Source organism: Bufo bufo, chromosome 6 (assembly GCF_905171765.1).
Source record: "Bufo bufo chromosome 6, aBufBuf1.1, whole genome shotgun sequence".
Classification (NCBI taxonomy): Eukaryota; Metazoa; Chordata; class Amphibia; order Anura; family Bufonidae; genus Bufo; species Bufo bufo.
The window spans coordinates 72,146,358-72,162,507 of NC_053394.1; positions in this window are offsets into that span (position 1 = coordinate 72,146,358).

Consider the following 16,150-nt stretch of genomic DNA (forward strand, 5'->3'; position numbering starts at 1 on the left):
TTCTTCTGCATTTCCGACCGGCTGATAAAAGTGTAAAGGCTGATGCACTTTCCCGTTCTTTCGACCCAGCGGATCAGATTGAAGAACCTCAACATATCATAGAACCGTCTTGTCTGGTTTCTGTGGCACCAGTCCGTGTGAGAGATATTCCTCTGGGGAAGATCTTCGTTCCGCAGGCCAAGAGGAGGAAAATTCTTTCTTGGGGACAGTGCTCCAAGTATGCTGGTCACTCTGGGGTGCGTAAGACCCTTGATTTGCTGTCCCATCACTATTGGTGGCCGACCCTATCCAAAGATGTCCGGGAGTTTGTGTCTGCTTGTACTTCCTGTGCCCACAACAAGGCTTCCCGAACCAAACCCACGAGCTTGCTACTACAGTTACCCATTCCTGAAGTCCCCTGGCAGAACATCGCTATGGACTTTATCACAGATCTCCCGTCCTCTGCTGGCTGTTCCGTAATCTGAGTAGTGGTAGACAGATTTTCCAAGATGGCACATTTTATTCCCTGCCTGGATTGCCTTCTGCTAATTAATTGGCCTGTCTGTTTATAGAACACATCTTCCGCCTTCATGGTCTACCTCTGCACATTGTGTCTGATCGCGGGGTACAATTCACTTCCAAATGCTGGCGAGCGCTCTGTGGGCTACTCAAGGTTAAGTTCGATTTCACTTTTGGAGAACTACCTACGTTACTTTGTCTCTGCTAATCATGATGACTGGGTTCGGCTCCTGCCTTGGGCGGAATTCTCTTACAACAGCCATTACGGAGAATCTACGGGCTCTTCTTCCTTCTATATAGTGTATGGACTTCATCCCCGTGCTCCTTTACACCTGTCTGCATCTTCTGAGTCACCAGTTGCTAATTCTTTGTTCAGAGACTTCCTCAGTGCTTGTACTGGGGCGTTCTGGCCTGCTCGGCCAGCTACCGCTTAACGGGGACCATTCTTGCGGTAGCGACCTGGTGTCTCCCCTGCAGCTAAGACCAGCTTCTGCATCTTGGAGCGGAATAAAGGGTGAAGACCAGGGGAACACTTAGATTCCGCTCCCAAGTTTGGCCCAAAGCCAAACCGGTAAGTGACACAGCAGGTCCACACCCGTTGGAGAGTTACAGCCATATTTTCTCCACTTGATTATGACTGTCTTCACTGTGTTCCATGGTATATCTAATGCCTTGGAAATTCTTTTGTACCCTTCTCCTGACTGATACCTTTTAACAATGAGATCCCTCTGATGCTTTGGAAGCTCTCTGTGGACCATGGCTTTTGCTGTGGGATGCGACTAAGAAAATTTCAGGAAAGACCAACTAGAGCAGCTGAACTTTATTTGGGGTTAATCAGAGGCACTTTAAATGATGGCAAGTGTATGCTGACTCCTATTTAACATGATTTTGAATGTGATTGCTGAACATAGCTACATCCCCAGTTATAAGAGGGTGTGCACACTTATGCAACCACATCATTTTAGTTTTTTTTGGTTTTCTTCCCTCCACATAAAAGATTTCAGTTTGTTTTTCAATTGAGTGGTACAGTTTATAGGTCACATTAAAGGTGGAAAAAGTTCTGAAATTATTTATCTTTGTCTCATTTTTTTACAGCACAGAAACCTGACATTTTAACAGGGGTGTGTAGACTTTTTATATCCACTGTATGTCATTTATCAAACTGGTGTAAAGTAGAACTGGCTTAGTTGCCCATAGCAACCAATCAGATTCCTCACAGCATCATTGGAAAATGAAAGGAGGAATCTGATTGGTCGCTATGGGCAACTAAGTCAGTTTTCCTTTGCACTAGTATTGATAAATCTCCCCCACTGTGTACTTATATGTGTACATAGCATTGTGTGTCGTCACACTGTACTAATCTGTGTGGGAAAAGTGACTGCTCACTGTGTAGACTGCATACAGTACTGTATTCAGAAGAGAGTGCATGTAGTGAGAGCGTCAGTAATGAGATCTATATTCTGCTTATAACGCCATGGTTCTGACTGTAGATCTCTGCACTAACGTTACCAGCTGAAATATCTATTGTGTCTACAAATAATGGACTTTCTACAGAATGGAAAGTGAGAAATAGATCTGCTGATTACAGGCTGTAGCATACTGTAAGACTCACCATGTTGTGGATTGGAATTAAATCTTATTACTAAGTTCCAACAGCCTACAGGTGAAACTCGAAAAATTAGAATATCGTGCAAAAGTCTATTTATTTGTGTAATGCAAATGAAAAGAAATTGCATTAATGCAGCTTAAAATTAGAATTTTGTGAAAAGGTTCAATATTCTAGTCAGCTAATTAATCCATATCCCCTGAGCAAAGGGTACCTCAAAATTGTGACTTTGGGGTTTTATGAGCTATAAGCCATAATCCTCCAAATTATAACAAATAAAGGCTTGAAATATCTCGCTTTGCATGTAATGAGTCTATCTCATATGTTAGTTTCACCTTTTAAGTTGCATTACTAAAATAAATGAACTTTGCATGATATTCTAATTTTTCGAGTTTCACCTGTATATGTAAGTGGCTGCTAGCTGTGGTGTGTAACAGGATATGGGGGCGGGGCTGTGGTGTGTAACAGGATGTGGGGGCGTGGCTGTGCTGTGTAACAGGATGTGGGGGCGTGGCTGTGCTGTGTAACAGGATGTGGGGGCGGGGCAGCAGAGCTTGTGCTGGGGCATGTGAAATCCACAGGAACGCCCACAGAGCCTCACGCTAGATGACAGCAGTCAGCAAAATTCATAGAAGAACATTTTTGAGTATATGTGAAGCAAAGCTGATACCACTAAACAAACAAGTGCAATTTTATGTTTATTATGTGCTGCATTATGGTAAGATATAGATTTATTGATTTTTAGTGCACAGAGGTGTCCATAGCCTTTAAGTGCCAACAATTCACTCTGCTTCTGGTTTGTGTTGCATCCATCTCACTTGGCAATATCACTATGGCTCCAGTATCCTTACAGAGGTAGCAATGCAGATGGTTGCTTCTGCAGTTATGACCTGGCTGTCTCTCCACATGGTGCAGTACTGCATTATCTGCACAGTCCCAATCAGTTATGGTATTACATTCATTATTGCACACAGTCTCAGGACAGGGTTGCTTTCATGCAGCAGGCTAACTAGTCTTGGTCATGGGCCTATTATTCAGACATTGACTTCTTCTAGGATGCACTGGCTAAGCAGCTTCTTTCTACCCCTCAGCTTTGGACTCAAGTCCTCTGTGAGGTCTGGATGCTGTGGCTCTATCTATGCCCTGAAGTTTTGTACCCATATGACTAGTACCAATCCACCTCCACTGCCAGCTAGCTACAAACAGAAATATTGCTGTTTTTATTGCTAGGAGCAGCTTCTCACCTCACTCTTCAATCTGTCTTCCTGCTATTCCTGGCTGCTACTAACCTGAGTTTAGCAGAGCATTGCTATTTGTCATTTCACAGCCATGTGCTCTCACTACATGTAAAGGACATCATTAAATTAGTTAAATTAAACCAGGTGACTAAAAGGTCTTCTGCATCCACCCAGCATATTATTCAATGGTAATTATACAGTTGACCAGTAGTGATGGACGAACATCGGTGTTCGCAGCGGGCCCCATTCACTTTAATGGTAGGCGAACCTGAAAAACCTTCAGGTCATATTTGCAGCCACCAAATACTTACTAGAAGTGCACAAATAGTCCCACAACATGAACAGTGACATGCCAGAGGGAGATCAATGGCAAAAATTCCAACAAAAAATATGCATTTTAATCAGGAGCCATTTTTATGCGTCTTAAAGGGAAACTCTCAAAAATGTGCCCTGCTGGAGCCTAGAAAAATTAAATTTTTAGGCCACGGGAGTACAGGCCCCAAAAATTAGGCATTCACCTGACAGAAAAGAACAAGTGATTATGTGGCTGGAGGTACATTAGGCGGTCACTAGATAACAATTTTACTGTAGGCCAGTGGAGTACAGGCCCCAAAAATTAGGCATTCACCTGACAGAAAAGAACAGGTGATTATGTGGCTGGAGGTATATTAGACGGTCAGAGAATAACAATTTTACTGTAGGCCAGTACAGGCCCCAAAAATTAGGCATTCACCTGACAGAAAATAACAAGTGATTTTGTGGCTGGAGGTACATTAGACGGTCACTGAATAATAATTTTAATGTAGGCCAGTGGAGTACAAGCCCCAAAAATTAGGCATTCAACTGACAGAAAAGAACAAGTGATTATGTGGCTGGAGGTATATTAGATGGACGTGGATAACAATTTTACTGCAGGCTAGTACAGGCCCCAAAAATTAGGCATTCACCTGACAGAAAAGAACAAGTGATTATGTGGCTGGAGGTACATTAGGCGGTCACTGGTTAACAATTTTACTGTAGGCCAGTGGAGTACAGGTCCCAAAAATTAGGCATTCAACTGACAGAAAAGAACAGGTGATTATGTGGCTGGAGGTATATTAGACGGTCAGAGAATAACAATTTTACTGTAGGCCAGTACAGGCCCCAAAAATTAGGCATTCACCTGATAGAAAAGAACAAGTGATTATGTGGCTAGAGGTATATTAGACGATCAGTAGATAACAATTTTACTGCAGGCCTGTACAGGCCCCAAAAATTTGATATTCACCTGACAGAAAAGAACAAGTGATTATGTGGCTGGAGGTATATTAGGGGGTCATTGAATAACAATTTTACTGTAGGCCAGTGGAGTACAGGCCCCAAAAATTAGGCATTCACCTGACAGAAAAGGCCTTTTATGCCGCTGAATATACATAAGACAAGGACCATTCTTTGTTCTGGGTGGTGGCGGATATGTGTGGGCTGGCATGAGGAAATTCAATTACACGTGGTCGTCACAGGTGTTGAATTACTCCGAGATCCATGCCTCATTAATTTTTAGAAATGTGAAGTAGTCGACACTGTCCTGAGCAAGGCGAGTGCGCTTATCGGTCACGATCCCCCCTGCTGCGCTGAACGTCCTTTCGGACAGGACACTCGACGAGGGGCAAGCCAAGAGTTCCATGGGAAATTGTGCCAGTAGTCCAGGGGTTCCTCGCTTCTCAGAGCGTCCACATCGGCCGTTAACCCGATGTAGTCGGACACCTGTAGGTCTAGGCGTTCCCTGAGGCTGGATCCGGAGGGAGGCTGTCGATGGGTTGGCTGCAAGAATGATCTCATCCGAAGTGACCAACACATCTTCAAACCGCCCTCTTCTTGCAGGCGCGGTAGGATTGGTACCTGCACCTGTTTTGCTGTGGGTGGAAATTCCTCTGCCAGCGCCCACAACAGCAGAATGCAGCATCTCTCACAGCAAGGCCTGGAAATGCTGCATTCTGCCAGCCCTCTGTGATGCTGGTAACATGTCAGCCATTTTGTGTTTGTACCGAGGGTCTAAGTACGTTGCCACCCAGTACTGGTCCTTGCCCTTTATGCTTTTTATACGGGGTCCCTCTTCAAACACTGGAGCATGAAGGCCCCCATTTGCACTAAATTGGAAGTGGTGGAGCGCCCTGGCTCCTGCTCATTGCCCAGGAGAATGTCGTCCTCGGTCTCCTCCCCCCAGCCACGGACAATACCAGGGATCCCGGAGAAGTTTAAAGTCCCCCTCAAAGCCTGCTCTTCTTGCTCCTCCTCCCGCCAGCCACCATCCTCCTCTGACTCCTCTTTACACTCCTGCTGACTTGTCTCAGATGGAGTAGCCCCCCCTGGTAATTCATTCAGCATTGCGACTTCCTCATCTTCCAGCTCCTGCTTCTCAATGGCTTGATCAATGACACGACGCAATGCACGCTCCAGAAAGAAGGCGTAAGGTACGATGTCACTGATGGCACCCTGGCTCCAACTGACCAGTTTGGTGATCTCATCAAATGGCCGCAGAAGTTTTCATGTGTCACGCATGAGCAGCCACTGGCGCGGTGAAAAGAAACCAAGCTCCCCAGAACCTGTCCTGCTGCAGAGTTTGTACAGGTAGTCGTTAACGGCATGTTGCTGCTGAAGCAGCCTATCAAGCATATACAAGGTGGAGTTCCAGTGCGTCGGGCTGTCACAAATCAGACATCTGACGGGCAGGTGGTGTCGCCGCTAAACGTCAGCAAGGCGAGCCATGGCCGTGTAAGATTTTCTAAAATGGCCAGAGATTTTCCTGCCCTGCCGCAAGACGTCCTGGACCCCGGGGTATTTGGCAACGAATTGCTGCACGACTAAGTTCAGGACGTGTGCCATGCACGGCACGTGTGTCATTTTGCCCTGTTTCAGCCCGCTCAGAAGATTGGCACCGTTGTCGCACACCACTTTACCAACTGTCAAATTGAGCGTGGTTAACCACTGATCGGCCTGTGACCTCAGAGCTGAAAGCAGTGCAGGACCGGTGTGGCTCTTGGCTTCCAGGCACAAAAGCCGCAGCACAGCATGGCAACGTCTCACCTGGCACATGGAATAGGTTCTGGGGAGCTTGGGGGTGTAGCGGAAGAGGTGGTAGCAGTGGAAAAGGAGGAGTCAGCTGAGGAGGATGGAGTTGGAGGAGGAGAAGAAGAGGCAGGTCTGCATGCAATCCGTGGTGGTAACACCGAATCCACACGGGTGCCACGGGAAACATGCTTGAAGGCCGTCAGAAGGTTCATCCAGTGGGCAGTAAAAGTTATGTACCTTTCCTGCCCGTGTTTGCTAGACCACGTGTCTGCGGTCAAATGTATCTTGGTACCAACACTATGTCCCAGAGATATATTCACTTGCCGCTGAACGTGGCCATATAGCTCTGGGATGCCCTTCTGGGAGAAATATTTCCGGGGACTTTCCATTGCGGTGTGCCAATGGCCACAAATTTTCTAAAGGCCTCCAAATCCACCAGTTTATATGGCAGTAGTTGGCTGGCTAGCAGTTTCGACAAGCCGCTGGGCAAGACGGTTATCCGGTATCATCAACTTTTTACGCTCGAACATTTGGGCCACGGAAGCCTGCCTTCTGCCAGACGAATGCGACGATGGCACCGTTAAAGGTGGAGTGGAGAACAAATGAGAGGAGAGAGGAGAAGAGGGAGGACATGGAGGGCCGGGAGTGTGGCTTTGTGGGTTCTGATGGCGTTGCTCCCACTGGGCTCGGTGATGGGAGGCCAGGTGCCTTCTTAAGGCGGTCGTCCCTAGGTGAGTGTTGGGCTTACCACGACTTATGCAATGACAGCACAAGCTGCAGATGGCAACACTATTGTCAGCAGCCGACACGTTAAAAAAGCCCACACTGCGGAGCCATGTGCAGGCGTCCTGGGAGCGCAAGATGTGACCTTGCATGGTGGATGGCTCGCTCCAGATACATTTGCAGTCTGCTTTTTGCCTCCTATGCCCTGCGAGCTCTGCCTGCTTCTCCTCCCTATCTGCTGCTCCGTCTCTCCCTCTGAACTCCCCCCCTTCCTCTCTTGTGGGCACCCACGTGACGTCCATCGACACGTCATCGTCACCTTCACCACCACTGACATTAGAGATCTTGGGGTAGGCAGCAACAGCGGGGACCACCCTCCTTGGGCTGATCTGGGAACTGTCGTCAGACCGCTGGGTGGCGGCCGTTGCTACCTCCTCTTCCTCATCCGATGCCATAGAGTGAGGGGGGTGCAGATACAGAGGATGAGGAGGGTGCAGAAGCAAAAGGCTGAGTGAGCCACTCAACCAACTATGGTGCGTCCTTTGACGTATTCGCACGCACCTTCTCCAACTTCCCACTTAGGCTCCGTCCTGGTGCACCTGCTCAACCACTACCACCCCTGCAGAACGACCGGCCTCTTCCTCTGCCTGTCATTTTCAAAATGACCCTGTGCCAAAGTCCCTAGAGAAGAGCAGTATTTGTGGAAGCAGGTATATCGCAAGCCCTTAATCAGTATTTGGTGGAAGCCTGTATATCAAACCCCTTAATCAGTATTTGGTGGAAGCAGGTATATCAATCCCCTTAATCAGTATTTTGTGGAAGCAGGTGTATCGCAGGCCTCAATCAATATTTGGTGGAAGCAGGTATATCAATCTCCTTAATCAATATTTGGTGAAAGCAGGTATATCAGTCCCCTTAATCAGTATTTTGTGGAAGCAGGTATAGCAAACCCCTTAATCAGTATTTTGTGGAAGCAGGTATATCAATCTCCTTAATCAGTATTTTGTGGAAGCAGGTATATAAAAACCCCTTAATCAGTATTTTGTGGAAGCAGGTATATCGCACCCCTCAATCTGTATTTTGTGAAAGCAGGTATATAGAACCCCTTAATCAATATTTGGTGGAAGCAGGTATGTCAAACCCCTTAATCAGTATTTTGTGGAAGCAGCTGTATTGCAGGCCTCAATCAATATTTGGTGGAAGCAGGTATATCGCACCCCTCAATTAATATTTTTTGGAAACAGGTATATAGCACCCCTCAATCTTTATTTTGTGGAAGCAGGTATATAGAACCCCTTAATCAATATTTGGTGTAAGCAGGTACATCAAACCCCTTAATCAGTATTTTGTGGAAGCAGGTGTATCGCAGGCCTCAATCAATATTTGGTGGAAGCAGGTATATCAATGCCCTTAATCAGTATTTTGTGGAAGCAAGTATATCAATCCCCTTAATCAGTATTTTGTGGAAGCAGGTATATAAAACCCCTTAATCAATATTTGGTGGAAGCAGATATATCGCACCCCTCAATCTGTATTTTGTGGAAGCAGGTATATCAAACCCCTTAATCAATATTTTGTGGAAGCAGGTATATAGAACCCCTTAATCAATATTTTGTGGAAGCAGGTATATCGCACCCTTCAATCAGTATTTTGTGGGAGCAGGTATATCGCACCCCTCAATCTGGATTTTGTGGAAGCAGGTATATAGAACCCCTTAATCAATATTTTGTTGAAGCAGGTATATCAAACCCCTTAATCAGTATTTTGTGGAAGCAGGTATATCTCACCCCTCAATATTTATTTTGTGGAAGCAGGTATATAGAACCCCTTAATCAATATTTGGTGGAAGCAGGTATATAGAACCCCTTAATCAATATTTGGTGTAAGCAGGTATATCGCACCCCTCAATCAGTATTTTGTGGGAGCAGGTATATCACACCCCTCAATCTGGATTTTGTGGAAGCAGGTATATAGAACCCCTTAATCAATATTTGGTGGATGCAGGTATATCAAACCCCTTAATCAGTATTTTGTGGAAGCAGGTATATCTCACCCCTCAATATTTATTTTGTGGAAGCAGGTATATAGAACCCCTTAATCAATATTTGGTGGAAGCAGGAATATAAAACCCCATAATCAGTATTTTTTGGATACAGGTATATCGCACCCCTCAATCAGTATTTTGTTGAAGCAGGTATATAAAAACCCCTTTATCAATATTTGGTGGAAGCAGGTATATCGCACCCCTCAATCTGTATTTAGTGGAAGCAGGTATATAGAACCCCTTAATCAATATTTGGTGGAAGCAGGTATATCAAACCCCCTTAATCAGTATTTTGTGGAAGCAGGTGTATTGCAGGCCTCCATCAATATTTGGTGGAAGCAGGTATATCAATCCCCTTAATCGGTATTATGTGGAAGCAGGTATATCAATCCCCTTAATCAGTATTTTGTGGAAGCAGGTATATCGCACCCCTCAATCAGTATTTTGTGGAAGCAGGTATATAGAACCCCTTAATCAATATTTGGTGGAAGCAGGTATATCGCACCCCTCACTCTGTATTTTGTGGAAGCAGGTACATTGGATCCCTTAATCAATATTTTGTGGAGGCAGGTATATTGCACCCCTCAATCAGTATTTTGTTTAAGTAGGTATATAGAAACCCCTTAATCAGTATTTTGTAGAAGCAGGTATATCGCAACCCTCAATCTGTATTTTGTGGAAGCAGGTATATAGAACCCCTTGATCAATATTTTGTGGAAGCAGGTATATCAAACCCTATAATCAGTATTTTGTGGAAGCAGGTGTATCGCAGACCTCAATCAATATTTGGTGGAAGCAGGCATATCAGTCCCCTTAATCAGAATTTTCGGAAGCAGGTATATCAATCCCCTTAATAAGTATTTTGTGGAAGCAGGTATATTGCACCCCTCAATCAGTATTTTGTGGAAGCAGGTATATAGAACACCATAATTATTATTTTGTGGAAGCAGGTATATCAAACCCCTTGATCAGTATTTTGCAGAAGCAGGTATATTGCCGGCCTCAATCAATATTTGGTGGAAGCAGGTTTATCAATCCTCTTAACCAGTATTTTGTGGAAGCAGGAGTATCACAGTCCTCAATAAATATTTGGTGGAACCAGGTATATCAGCCCACTATTTTGTGGAAGCAGGTATATAGAACCCCTTAATTAATATTTGGTGGAAGCAGGTATATTGCAACCCTTAGGCCACTTTCACACGAGCGAGTATTCCGCGCGGATGCGATGCGGGAGGTGAACGCATTGCACCCGCACTGAATACCGACCCATTCATTTCTATGGGGCTGTTCACATGAGCGGTGATTTTCACGCATCACTTATGCATTGCGTGAAAATCGCAGCATGTTCTATATTCTGCGTTTTTCACGCAACGCAGGCCCCATAGAAGTGAATGGGGTTGCGTGAAAATCGCAAGCATCCGCAAGCAAGTGCGGATGCGGTGCGATTTTCACGCACGGTTGCTAGAAGACGATCGGGATGGAGACCCGATCATTATTATTTTCCCTTATAACATGGTTATAAGGGAAAATAATAGCATTCTGAATACAGAATGCAAAGTAAAATAGCACTGGAGGGGTTAAAAAAAAAAATACATTTTTAACTCACCTTAATCCACTTGCTAACGTAGCCCGGCATCTCTTTGTGTCTCCTTTGTTGAAGGACCTGTGATGACGTCACTCCGGTCATCACATGGTACGTCACATGATCTTTTACCATGGTGAATCACCCATTGAAAATGAATGGGTCCAGATCTGGTCCAGATCTGTTCCGCAAAAAACGGAACAGATCAGGAAAGAAAAAACGGACGTGTGAATGGACCCTTAATCTGTATTTTGTGGAAGCAGGTATATCAAACCCCCTATTCAGTATTTTGTGGAAGCAGGTATATCACACCCCTCAATCAGTATTTTGTGGAAGCAGGTATATCAAACTCCTTAATCAGTATTTTGCTAACGTAGCCCGGCATCTCCTTGTGTCTCCTTTGTTGAAGGACCTGTGATGACGTCACTCCGGTCATCACATGGTACGTCACATGATCTTTTACCATGGTGAATCACCATGGTAAAAGATCATGTGACGTACCATGTGATGACCGGAGTGACGTCACCACAGGTCCTTCAACAAAGGAGACACAAGGAGATGCCGGGCTACGCGAGCAAGTGGATTAAGGTGAGTTAAATTATTTTTTATTTTTTTTTAACCCCTCCAGTGCTATTTTACTTTGCATTCTGTATTCAGAATGCTATTATTTTCCCTTATAACCATGTTATAAGGGAAAATAATACAATCCACAGAACACCGATCCCAAGCCCGAACTTCTGTGAAGAAGTTCGGGTTTGGGTACCAAACACGCACGATTTTTCTCACGCGAGTGCAAAACGCATTACAATGTTTTGCACTCATGCGGAAAAATCGCGGGTGTTCCCGCAACGCACCCGCACATTTTTCCGCAACGCCCGTGTGAAAGAGGCCTTAGGCTACATTCACACGTCAGTATTTTTCTATATCCCGATTATCGGTCCGTTTTTTGCGGATCCGTTGTTCCTGAAAATGTTTCCGTATGTCATCCGTTTTTTGCGGATCATGTAAAAACGGAAACATGTATAAATTTCAATAAGCAAATAAAGTTGTTTGGATTTCTTTGAAAAAAAAAATATTAAAATGTAATTTCCAGGAACGGAATCCGCATAAAACGGATGACATACGTAATGACATCCGAATGTCTTCCGTTTTTTGCGGATCCATTGACTTTGTATTGTACCAGGATCCGAATTTTGCGGAAAAGAATAGGACATGTTTTATATTTAAACGGACATGCGGAACGGAACAACGGAAACGGACAGCACACATTTCGCTGTCCGATTTTTTCCAGGACCCATTGAAAATGAATGGGTCCAGATCTGGTCCAGATCTGTTCCGCAAAAAACGGAACAGATCAGGAAAGAAAAAACGGACGTGTGAATGGACCCTTAATCTGTATTTTGTGGAAGCAGGTATATCAAACCCTTCAATCAGTATTTTGTGGAAGCAGGTATATCAAACTCCTTAATCAGTATTTTGTGGAAGCAGGTATATAGAACCCCTTAATCAATATTTGGTGGAAGCAGGTATATTGCACCCTCAATCTGTATTTTGTGAAAGCAGATATATCAAACCCCTTTAATTAGTATTTTGTGGAAGCAGGTATATCGCACCCCTCAATCAGTATTTTGTGGAAACAGGTATATAGAACCCCCTAATCAATATTTGGTGGAAGCAGGTATATCAAACCCCCTATTCAGTATTTTGTGGAAGCAGGTATATCGCACCCCTCAATCAGTATTTTGTGGAAGTAGGTATATCAAACCACTTAATCAGTATTTTGTGGAAGCAGGTATGTAGAACCCCTTAATCAATATTTGGTGGAAGCAGGTATATTGCACCCCTCAATCAGTCTTTTGTGGAAACAGGTATATAGAACCCCTTAATCAATATTTTGTGGAAGCAGGTATATCGCACCCCTCAATCAGTATTTTGTGGAAGCAGGTATATAAAAACCCCATAATCAGTATTTTGTGGAAGCAGGTATATCGCACCCCTCAATCAGTATTTTGTGGAAGCAGGTATATAAAAACCCCATAATCAGTATTTTGTGGAAGCAGGTATATCGCACCCCTCAATCTGTATTTTGTGGAAGCAGGTATATCAAACCCCTTAATCAGTATTTTGTGGAAGCAGGTATATAGAACCCCTTAATCAATATTTGGTGGAAGCAGGTATATTTCACCCCTCAATCTGTATTTTGTGGAAGCAGATATATCAAACCCCTTTAATTAGTATTTTGTGAAAGCAGGTATATCGCACCCCTCAATTAGTCTTTTGTGGAAGCAGGTATATCGCACCCCTCAATCAGTATTTTGTGAAAGCAGGTATATAAAAAAACCATAATCAGTATTTTGTGGAAGCAGGTATATCGCACCCCTCAATCTGTATATTGTGGAAGCAGGTATATAGAACCCCTTAATCCAATATTTTGTGGAAGCAGGTATATCGCACCCCTCCCCTCAATCAGTATTTTGTGAAATCAGGTATATAAAAACCCCATAATCAGTATTTTGTGGAAGCAGGTATATCGCTCCCCTCAATCTGTATTTTGTGGAAGCAGGTATATAGAACCCCTTGATCAATATTTTGTGGAAGCAGGTATATCAAACCCAATAATCAGTATTTTGTGGAAGCGGGTATATCGCACCCCTAAATCTGTATTTTGTGGAAGCAGGTATATCGCACCCCTCAATCTGTATTTTGTGGAAGCAGGTATATAGAATCCCTTAATCAATATTTGGTGGAAGCAGGTATATCGCACCCCTCAATCAGTATTTATTTGAAGCAGGTATATCGCATCCCCCAATCATATTTTGTGGAAGCAGGTATATCAAACCCCTTAATCAGTATTTTGTGGAAGCAGGTATATTACACCCCTCAATCAATTTTTTGGGGGGCAACGGGTATATCACACCCATTCTAAATAGTTGTTTCAATAGCGCTTGTCCCTCTATATACCTGCGGAATTGCAGCAGAATCGCACATAACTGCTGCATAATACAAATGCACTATATACTTGCACTATATACTTTCTATGTTGGAAAGTATATTATAGGTATATCACACCCTCAATCAGTTTCTTTGGGGGCAACAGGTATATCACACCAGTTGCAATTAGTTATTCTAATAGCGTTTGTCCCTGTATATAGCTGCAGTATCACAGCAGAACCGCACACAACTGCTGCACAATACAAATGCACTATAATATACTTTCTATGTTAGAAAGTATATTATAAGTATATCACACCCCTCAGTATATCACACCTATCGATAGCACACCTATACCAGTCCTTAAAAGGACTTTTGTGGCCCTATTAGCTAGCGTTTGGTGTCCCGAACAGTCTGTCCCTGTTCCACAAAGCAACCTCCCCCTACACTGGCAAAACACAGAATGTAAAATGGCTGCCAGATCGGGTTCTGTCATAGGGTGGGGGGGGGGGGGTGTCCATGTGCTGAAACATCTCAATTGGCTGTCCTGTCCCACCTGGATATGTCATGGGTCAAAGTTTGGCGCAATGCAAAAGAATATGGAGCATGCGAACATCGCCATATGTTCGCATGTTCGGCGAATCGCGAACAAGCAAAGTTCCACGCGAAACGACTGCCTGGCGAACCACAAGGCCATCTCTATTGACCAGTAGATGGCAGCATAACCTGTCTTTCTTCCCACAGACACATATACAGTATAGTGCAACATATCATAGTGTGATACAACAGCATTAGTGCATTTCCTAGTGTCCCGAGTGTGTGGCTCATCTACAATGTCCATCACATACTGCCAAAGCTATTTTACTCGCAAAGAATGGCGAAATGCAGTCACAGGCTCCCTGTGACATTTTCTACCAATATATAGCTTACAGCTAAATTCAGGGCCTGTGTGTTTAATGTGTGTTAATACAGTATCTACTTTTCTGATACCCCAGCTTGCATTTCCTCTGTGGTGTAAAACCCACACAGCACACATTTAACATATTATGTTACATGTAAAGCATGTCATATCTATATGAATGCAAATACATGGTACACTTACATGTGGGAGGATATAATGCAATATGTACAGTATATATCAAGCACTTGCTAAGTTATAATAACAGTCACATAATAGTCCAACAGTTCAACTAAGTGGAGTGGTCACTGCAACATCAATGGTGACCATAGCTCTGGGTCAACACCCAAGGATACAAGTTTCTTTGTAAGAAGGGGCGCACTTCATTTTAACACTCTATAATCAGCACCGGGGTAAATAAATGCTGCAGATGTGGGAAACATATTCTTTACTAAAACCCACACAACCTCTTTAATTTTACTCAGTAGTACTATTTTCAGCACTGTGTAAACTTTACTATACATTATAAACTCATTGACAAAAAAAAATGAGGCACCACAAAGGAGTTGTTAGAATGGAATGTGATGATAATATATGTAAGTGATCACAATATTAGAGCAAAAGGATACATGGAAACCTGTACAACTGAAAGGAGGCTCTAGGACCCTGTTGTACCTTCTCTAGCCTGGATACAGGATGAGATATAGTTGGACATGGAGGCATGCAGGTTCTGTATGGTTTCCTGCAGCACATTTTTCCACAGATGTTACAGCTGGGCCTGTACATCCTGCACACTCGGAGGTTGCTAAAGCTGGTTTCCGAACTGGACCCATAAATATTTGGTTGGTGATATACAGGGTATCTATGTGTGGGTGAGCGTTATCCTGCTGAGAAATGCCAGTTGGAAGCCCTTCCATGAGAGGAACACATATGGCGGCAGGATGTCCTGCACATATCGCTGAAGTGTCCCTCATATCACTTCTAGGGGTGACCGAATGTCGTATGTGATGGCTACCCAGATCATCACATTAGTGGTTGGGTCAATGTGTCGCTCCACAGTAAAGTCAGGATTAAACGTTCACCATGAGGCTTCTACAGTATACTGTCGTTGGATCCCAAACAGAACCTTGATTCATCACTAAAGACGATACAGTTCCAGTCTGTAGTAGTCCAGGTTTCTCATTCACGACTCCACTGCAAACAAGACGAAGGTGGCTACCTGTCATGGGCAAGACACATAATGGGTGCCATGACACCAAGTTTCCTTTCGCTAAGCTCCTGGAAATGGTCTGGGAAAGGACAGAGGTGTATAACGAAGGTGCCACCTGTGTCTGGATAGTGGAAAACTAAACTGTGGGAGATGCTCAGGCTTGATGAGGGATCAAATCATCCTCGCTCCGTCTGGAGCCTGTTCACCGTGTGTATATGCCTTAATGTAACGACTGCTCCTAACAGCTAGGTGACAACAGCCTAGATGGTGGGTAATTCATCAAAATGACCATTCTGCTTCTCTCAGTCCAATGATGCGACTGTGAACTGGGCAAAGTGTCTTTGAGTGCATCATAGAGGCATGTCCAGCAGA